Below are 9,500 nucleotides of genomic sequence, written 5' to 3' on the forward strand. Positions count from 1 at the left end.
AATCGATAAAATGTTACAAATACACCACATGCAAAGAGCTTCGGCGAAATTAATTTGAGGCTGATGGCAGGCTAAAAATCCGAAAAATACAAGGTCAATACGTTCAAAAAGCGCAGAAAGCCTTTAAAATACTAACCGTTAAAATGTATGCGAACAATCTACTGTTGAAAACAGCCGTTAGCTACTGTATAAAAATAGCTTCTTAGATTTTTATTGATAAATTTTCGATCTCTTTAAATCTACCCTCTATAGAAAATTTTCCGGTTCGCCTTCTAAAAATATTTTCAGATCTCTCAGGGGGTCTCGCAATAACGTCAATTGTTGATTTCGGACATAAAAAGAAGTTTATAATTTCCATGGGGCTCATCTGTCATAAACACGTTAGGTAATAGCTGATTTTCATCCTACTTCCGAAAACAGCGCATTATGGTACTTCTAGAGAAGAACTGGCTCTCTGGTACCAAGAGTAACGAATGCGCACATGCTTGCTATGGTAGACAACTCACCAAAGTTTGTAGGAATGAAATGTCTCACCTTGTATAAATATAGAGTATAAGTAAGAAATGCAAATGAAAAGTTCGGATACTAAAGCGACAATTAGGTAGGTTAAAAAAAAGCGGCAGCCGAAAGCAAATGGGAATATAAAACTAGTTTCAGTGCACAGCGGTCGTTTACGCAGCAAGCATCTCAGCTTTGTATCCCTCACATTCACAATGGCTCTTCGTCCTGGCCTGTCTGGATCCAGTACTTTATGTTGTCCTTCGTTAATATTGCCCTAGTTGGTTCTCTACAGCTTAATAGCTACGGAAACCTAGATAGAATTTCACACACAACACCGTACAAGAACATGAAATCCTCTCTGGGTAGTAACTTGCGCATCGCTTGCCCTTTGTCGCCACGAATATCTAAGCTTCACTTAGCATTCTACAAGAAAAGCCCTTCTATAGTTTTTAAACTATATCCCCGCGAAGACGAGGCACAGAATGATACCGGCCACAATAAGCAACCTGAAATAAAACTTCTTTGTCAGTAATTTTCCGTAGTGTCAATAGAAAAGGCGTACGGTGTGCAGAAACCGTTGACCGAACACAGGATGAGGGTTTCTCCGGATCGTCTACTTCCGGAAACTTGCTGTATTATGTGTAACAGTTATGCCGAATTTCTCATATTCCAATGGCCAAGTTATCGTGTACCGAACCAACAGCGAACTGTGCCGCATTGTTAATTATAAACGAGCAGATCTGCACATGAGTATCCTCAGGAAAAGTTCAAGCCTTGAAAAGCGTAGCACTTTAAACACCTCAGAGGGGTCCAAATGTACAAAATTAGTTCCATAAATACGGGGACGTATATCCAGAGAGGTACAACGGACATACGTAATTTGCACTGACTTCTGCGAGAGATCCCCAGGGGGCTCTATGGGAATTGATGCCGGATTCTTTTCAGTCATACACAGACATTGCTCAATCAAGTAAAACCACCTAGTGGTTTCACATACGGAAGTACATGCATATATTGACCGAGGATAGCTCCGTATCCGAATTCAATTTCTGCGTGCGTTTTTTTTTTGTAAAAGCTGCCTCACTTCGCTCTCCAATGATAGTGCACGTCACGACAGTATCGCTAGTGAAGTATTTTCAAACTTCAGTAAAAGAGAATGTACTTGCTAAGGTTAGTATTAGGTTGTTCATCCTTGGCTGCGATCACTTCTGCAGTAGTGATTCGGTTTGGCACGTTCCGAATGCATTTTGGTATCGACGCCTTAGCGCCCGGGTCCTGAACTTCCACTTGGAGCGCTATATTCTTGAGTTGTGAGACGTTAATGATATCCTGTTCGGTTCCGTCTCGCCCTTCGATGTAATGCCACACGCAATACATTTCTGAGCGGATTCAGGTCGGGAGAATTTTCAGGCCATGAGAGAAACTCAACACCACTGGCGATAAACAGCTCTGAGACATTTTGTCATATGGCATAGACACTTGCCATCCATGAACATTTGTTCCCACCCGGACATCATTCTCGTATTTGGGCAGCATTTTCGCCTCACTCAACTACCTCACTGTATAGTCATTTCTTCACAGTTCCGTAAGCGAAAGGCAAGGCTTTTACACAATCACAGCCTAAACCATTATTCTTTCGTTTTGGGTGTTTGACCGGCTGAATAACACAGGGCTCGTGGAACGCTTCCCCGGAACGCCTATAGGCGTGTTGAGCGTTACTATTCAAAATTTGGTAGCGCGGTTCATCAGGAAAAGCAGGCTTTTCCACTCTCCGACTCTCCATCTTTGAAAGTGTTCACCTCATTTAAAACGCGCATAGTCTATCAGATTCTTTTTGGTTGGTTTATGACAGCTAAAATTATTCGTTGTGATACGACGTCAGAGGGTCTTCACAGACATAGCGACTATGCGTTTTGCCAGTCTCCGAGGAAGTTCAAAAACCGTTATCTAATTAAAACGGTCCTGTTCCTTCGTTGCGTCGTGCACTATTTTCGATCATTGTTTCCTTTATTCTTCAGGGGCATCCAGCCTTTCACTTTCTGAGCTACATGATCAACTGCACACTTCGATATTTCAACCCATTTAGCAAATTATCTCCTCGATGGACGCCGGCTATTAGAGTCCGCTTCTCTTCTGTGAAGTTTCTTCGTAATCTCGTTGTGAATTATGTGTGGTCACAAAAGCGTAAAAATTCATAAACTTCATTTCAGAATCGAATAGATGAGAGTAACTATAATCGCTATAATACATTTCGAATGATCTATGTCTTCCCATGTGCGGAACACGAACTGTGCGTGATGGCTCAAACGTTCATACACGTTATTTTGGATAGGCATTGTGCCATACCTCACTGTAAACGATTTCTCTTTCACAGCAGCGTCGAAAACGTTTTTTTTAGACATAGTGTTGCCACATGTGCTATCATTAGATAGTATACTAAATAATAGGTAGATTTTATATGAACGAAAACCACACATATTTCGTTTCGATGCGGAGACATCTTTAATGAAATTCGACTAGTTGTGAAGCTTTGAGGTGACGCTACTTGGTTAGCCGGTGAATGTATGTGTATATATAGGCGAATTTTTCTATACACAGGCGGTGCTGACAACAAGATAAACACATAAAAGTGATGAAAACGATGAATGTTTTTCAAGAGGACTCATTGGATGTTGCACATGAGCCTTCCTGCTGGAGCTTACTTAATCAGAGAAAAACACTGATTCAACTATTAAGTACACAACAGGTAACACATCAACGTTAATATGATTTCAAGACACGTGTTATTTACAAGTATAAGTGGTATCGGTCCACCCTTTAGTTTGGCAATTACGAATTTAAGGACAATGCACAAGCTGACAATACCAAGCACAGCGATGTGAAAGGTAGTCACCATGATGCTTTTTAGATGTCTTATACATAGGCAGGATCCGAATTTGGCAGGAACCACTCCACAATAAAAAGTGTCTAGTAAGAATTTGGTACTGACTGGATGCGTCTGACGAAGGCCTATCCAAATTAGATAGTTCTACATCAAAGTCAAGATTTTTCCTTTTAGGTAAATACCGCCTTGGCTGACGACAGTGTTCTGTTGCAAAGCGTAGTGCGTAAGATGAATAAAAAGAATGGTTTTAAACCCATTGGAAAAAAGATACTTATTAAATCTACAGATAAAGATACTTGTAAAACAAACAATTTCGATAATTGGATCGATTTTTCACAAGCCGTCGTCGTACCACTGGCCTGACCGATCAGAATGTGAAGTAGTACCCTTAGAACAATTCCCGCTATTCTGTTGTCGCAGCGGCGTCGGAAAGCATTTTATCAAGCTAGAAGAACAAGAAGATCAAGTCATTTATAATGATTACCTATGTTGCGCTCGTTCGTTCATCCACAAAGAATTCAAACTGAGGAAAAGAAGTCGAGGACACACCGACTCTGAGCTGCCGTCTAATTTGTGCCTGTTCCAATTGCTTTGATGCTATTACATGTGTGTTTCCTTATCATTTCGTACGAATACAATTTTAGAGAACAGTCAATTTGCTAAAGTGATAAATGTATGTAATGCTGAATTAACTGCAAGCCAAGAGTGGAAAGACACGAAAACGTAAACAAAATGAGTGATTTATAAAACAGATGTTTTATTGGCAGTATGCTACTGGATGAAGTTACTCTGGCAGATGATTTCTTTCAACGAAACGCTCCAAACTAAATCTATTGAAGGTAGCATTTATTCCGGTTGATCAAGAAGCATATTGTGGCTCGTAGCAGACACACGACAACCGAACCGATGATCTGAAAGTGACTTTCAAATATGAGGAAAATGTGCCTGCGTATGGTTGGTTAGGGTATAAGGTGCCCGGCAGGATGTGATTGGTTGAAGGAATAGGCTAAGCGAAGTAAAAAAATTCTCTAAGACTGATGGGAGATATCTCAATCTCCCTGTATACACTGACACAGGGTAAATCTCTGAATCAAATCCGGCGGCCGCTTTCCTGATAAGATTCAGAGGGTGCTAAAGTACTTAGTTTGACGACAAGGTATAGGCCTATATGAAACCTATATATATATATATATATATAGAAGATTTGCAATCGCAGCCAACAAGGATTGTTCACTCCAGTACGGATTCAGCCATAAGCTATAGACTCAGTTGCTTCATACATGTTCGTTGTCTCCCTTACCGCTTGGGTAAATGATACAAAAGGAACTTGTACACATTGGTGAAGGAAGTTAGAAAATGTTTGATAGGGACATTAACATTGAGCTGGTCTTATTCTTAATTATACAGTTTTCATTTTCTATTAAGTAGAGGAAGCGCCGCTACAGCGGAGTTGCTACGGAGCCGAACTTGAAAAAATGGTAGGACCTTCAGCTGAGATGCAATATTCTTTCAGATGGTCTAAGTTCGCTCTTGTCCTATGTCTACAAAACCCATGGTCCAATCTTAACAGTCTTCCATATGTTTTCCGTTTTTTAAAATTTAGGGACAAAGCTACATAATTGAGAGAAATAAATTCATTTCCCTATATTTCGCTTGTGGGCTTCATGCAAAGTTTTTCAAAAGACTTTGTTCTTGCCAGCTTAATTTTCATAGAATCAGTTTGTCCTCTGGTTAGGCACGTTTTCAGTACATCATTGTGTCACGTTTAGGTATCGTCTTATTTGCTCAGCATGATGAGGGCAAGTATTACAAGGAAATTCATGGTTCAAAGGCATTATAAGCCACCGACTGCCCAACTTTCTAACTCAAACTTTTTAATCTTGCTAAACAGGAATAATAGGAACTGCGTCCACAGCAGCCCGAGGGCCTAACCTATACATGTCCTACACTTAAAAACTTTGCGCCACTTCACCCTGGTTAGGATAAAGCAACGAAGATGGGACAAAGCTATGCAATCGTCCTCTAAGTACACAGAAACTAGTTTGCGCAGTTTGATCTCTAGCAAATCATTAGGTACCACCACGTAGCTTGGTATCTTCAAAATATACATAATACGATTTAATTATGATTCATGACTGGGTTTTAGCGTGGCAACAAACAGATCTCGAAAGGTAGACTTATTAAATGAAGTGCTCACTGATAAAAACCTCCCAAGGAAAAGGGGAGCTTCTGGGGGTGAGGATAGACCTTTTAAACTTCCTTCATCAAAGGTTAATGTTGAGATCAGCTTAGCGTGCAGATTTGATGCATACACATATACATAAGCCGTATACTTCGTTGACGCGATTCGAAATACTTTGTACCGATATTGGGCCTCAATATGGTACAAGAACAAAAAACATTTCGACTTTATTATAGATAAATCTCAGCTAGCCAAGAAAATAGCAAAGGGCTTTATCATTCGTGTGTCATATCATAGCACCTTCAATATCTACAAATATGTCTAGGATGTCGCATTGCTAGCGTCTAATGTGGGTTCTATAGCAATAGTACGATTATTGAGTAATACAAATGAACATATGGTCGCCGGAGTATATGCATGCATGAATATTTCTATTGCAAACAGGACAAACCTCGTCTCCATCGTTCCTAATGATATACTGGTGGTGAATCGCCGAACGGATGAGATCAAATTCTGTAACCTATTACAGCGTTTCAGGTTTTCACGTGTCAGCTTAGCAGGGATCGAATTGCGTTCGCGAAAAAAGGCGGGAGAGTTAAGGCAGAAGGACACAAGGATATCTAGTTACAAAATAACCTTAGTGTTGCAAACTGATTGGGCAGGTCTGGATGAAAGCCGGCCCAATTTTTTTATATCAGAGAGATTCTTATACGTCTTGTGTAGATACGTGAAGAAGGCTTAACAAAAGCAGTTTTCCCTTAGAGATGAATCTGACATAGTTGCTATATTGTGCTGTTATCATGCCAAACTAATGAAATCATAAGCAACGCGGTGAGTTAAGAAGCCCCTTGCTTCTCCTACAAGAGAACACGGCGACGTCGAGTAGGAGTGCTTTAAGGAGCTGTTGACTTATATTGTCTCTTAATCCAACCTTTGTGTTTCGCGTTTAATGTTTGGTGTCGCCATTGGGTATTCCATCATATAGACGGCTAACTCCCGGCATCGAACGAGGTCAAACAAAAAAACCCGCGTTCGAACCTAGACCACAACGTGCCCTTAAGATTACCGGGCAAACACGCTACCCACTAAGTTATCTTTCTATGATTCAGCGTGTGTTTCGCATAGTTTGCCTTCGTTACTTCGTTTGTTGGAGCTGAATCACACTTACATTTATGGTCTAACCTCTCTCAAGTGTTTCTCTGATACGCGCAATCTATTCTTTGGCTCCATTTCTGAGCAGTGTTTTTAGGCGGGATAGAGACTGACTCGGTTATTGCACTCAGCTTTTGAACAAGGCTATACACAATTGTATTTAAAGCTTATTATATATAACTGTATTTAGTGTTTTTTATTATTGTTGTTGTTACTCATATAGATTGTGTAGTTTAAGGTTATATATAGCCATGTGGAAACATAATCATGGTCTTCAAAGATATTTTCTTGTAAAGATTAAAAATGTTCCCAAAAACTTTAAACTAAAATATTCTAGCTACTGACGGTCAAGCAAGGATTCTCATTTAGTCATTTATCTAGGTACGGGTATGTTAGTAATTGACTAGTAAAATAAATATGTAAGTTTACGAAAGCCTAGTTAACGTTCCGCTTATATAGTATCTTTCTATTCATACTTGATCTGAGTTTACGTAATCACGTTCGAGTGACTGCACTACAAGTAAGCAGAATCAGACTTTATTACCACACTTATTTGCTCGCCTAGTCAATTTGCAGGGCTTAGTTCTGAATCCGACAAATTTGTAAGTACATTTCGAAATAGTCTGAGTACATTTTTTTTCTGCACTGTAAGCCTTTACCGCTGATGAAGCTACTTCTGACGTCATTATCCCCTGTGTACATCGTACCAGTGTATACGGTATACAATATATTATTACGTTAGTCGTCGTCCTTTCTCTACACTTCGGTGTGGAGTATTTTAATAATTGTTTTCCCAATTTGGATTCTTGTGGGGTGTCAGCTGAAATGAAACCCAGGAGCTCGTAATTATCAAAGAAAGGCTACAGGTTTTTGTCGGTACGACTTTGTGTAGCCTGAATGTGGGTTTCGGCTATCATCGTCAAGCCTTCATTTGATTCCAATAGACAGCAGATGTGGAAAGGCTATTTCTCGAACATAGCGAATATTGCTCTTCTTTAACTAATCGAGTGTAGGTGTGTGCGATCAGAAGTATGCAACAATGGCTATTTGCAATCTCTGCGCTATTTTCCACTAAAAGCACTATGCGAGAACACATCGTTTTTATTATAGAACTAGCGTGCATACGTAGCTAAACAAATGTCCGCGCCCTAGATCCGTGAAGGCTCAGTCTACTAAATGCATCGAATAGGTAGGTATAAGTTGTCTTTGATTCGGCACTGAGAAAGTCGCTAGTAATCCCAATTGAAGCTCACAAGATGAACGCTTTTCATCTCGTGACCTTTCACTGACTCCTGTCGAAGGGTCGTTCGAATTATCGATAGATCAGGCAACATAAAAATACTAACATCCAGTCAACTAAACATTGCGATGTCTCTTATGAGTCCCAGGGTTTTGTTTTGTGGAAAGGCACTCATGCACATGTATAATAAATAGAAACCAAATTCAGACGTATTCAGCGGGCGGCGAGAGTAAAGTCTTTGCTATGAATTCCCTTGTATTGTTTGTTGCACGTGTAGGCGTACGATGGCGACAGTCCTTGGGTACAGCTACCAAAAGATGTCGGCATAAGCCGTTTTCAATTCAATTTAGACGGCTAGCCATCAACGGCGACGTCTTTCTAACATTAGTTGTTTGGTTTTTAAATGATGAAGTTACCATGAGTTGGGCCCGATATGCTCAGGGCGCTATGCGGTACAAGGGGACGTTTTCGAATAACAACAGACACTCGAGCCTGAGGTGAGGGTTTTCAAACAACCCGCTAACGATATACTACGTACTAAGAAGCGCTATCGTATCTAACGGAACTCTAGCTCCGACTCTCGAAGCCATTGTGGATAGGGCGATCGGCTATGCAGATGATGGCGGACCAAGTGTTCACGCCAGTAAATGGTGCAGAGGAGCGGCTCGTTAATGTACCACACACTCATGTGCTACACGAAGGATAGATGGTATGACGGCAATGATTGTTTAACCTTATTTTAACGATTTCCGAAGTGAGGAAAAATGTCTAGCCTAATACAACTGCCGCTCTAACACTCATATGGCAAATCGTGTTGCCTCAACTTTTTCAAACTAATCTATGTAACGTATGGCGTTCGTAATAAAATGTTATATTTTCTTCCTAACTGTTATCAATGAAGTAATTAGTAGAATCAAATGATTCTGTTCGTTGATCATACTATAGGACTATTCGTTTTTTTGCGTGTTAAGTTCAGACTGTAATAAACGGGACCGGCCTGTTAAATATATGCGATGTTACAGATGACGGCGCCTGTTGTTGGTCCAATTAAATCACTGCCTCCACACCTTCTGTGAGTTCAGAACGAAACGACAACAGTATTAAAAATAGATCGGGCCACATTGTCAGAATTTGAGAATGGATTAAGCAAAAAATAAATTAACATAAGAAGAAAAGAAGAAAGAATTGTCTGATACACTCCCTTAACAGGAACAGCAAAATTAGAGAAATTTTCCTCTAGGCACATTACCCTATATAGTTGATTGAATAGAAAAAGTCGAACGACGTTTAATTGTGCTCTCCGATCGATCGTGTATTTGCCAAACCCCTCTTTTGGTAAGATCATTGTCCCGAATAGAATAGTAGATCACCCAAATCAAAAGTTCAGGTCACAAAAAAGCATTCTTGTCTTCAAGCAAGTCTTCAAAAAAATATGTGGCTTCTAATGAGCTACTGCGTTAATGGTGTCTTCTCTGTGAGCTCAGTTTTAGCGCTATAGCGAATTGGTAGACAGGGCTACATATACACACTATTATATATAC

General features: G+C 40.1%; 1 long non-coding RNA gene across 3 annotated transcripts in view; it reads left to right on the top strand.

Moving 5' to 3' along the window:
* The window catches only part of LOC111262413 (uncharacterized), a 25,105-nt gene extending 16,016 nt beyond the window's left edge, over nt 1-9,089 (top strand). For 2 of the 3 annotated variants that reach the window (XR_002681595.2, XR_002681594.2), the window contains exon 4: nt 8,372-8,898. This is a non-coding gene — a long non-coding RNA (uncharacterized LOC111262413). Of the gene's footprint in view, nt 1-8,371; nt 8,899-8,981 lie in introns of those variants that run through there. The other variant, XR_015311905.1, reaches the window with a different exon arrangement.
* The last annotated feature ends 411 nt before the right edge of the window (nt 9,090-9,500 follow it).

Source organism: Varroa jacobsoni, unplaced genomic scaffold, assembly GCF_002532875.2.
Source record: "Varroa jacobsoni isolate VJ856 unplaced genomic scaffold, vjacob_1.0 scaffold_660, whole genome shotgun sequence".
Taxonomy (NCBI): Eukaryota; Metazoa; Arthropoda; class Arachnida; order Mesostigmata; family Varroidae; genus Varroa; species Varroa jacobsoni.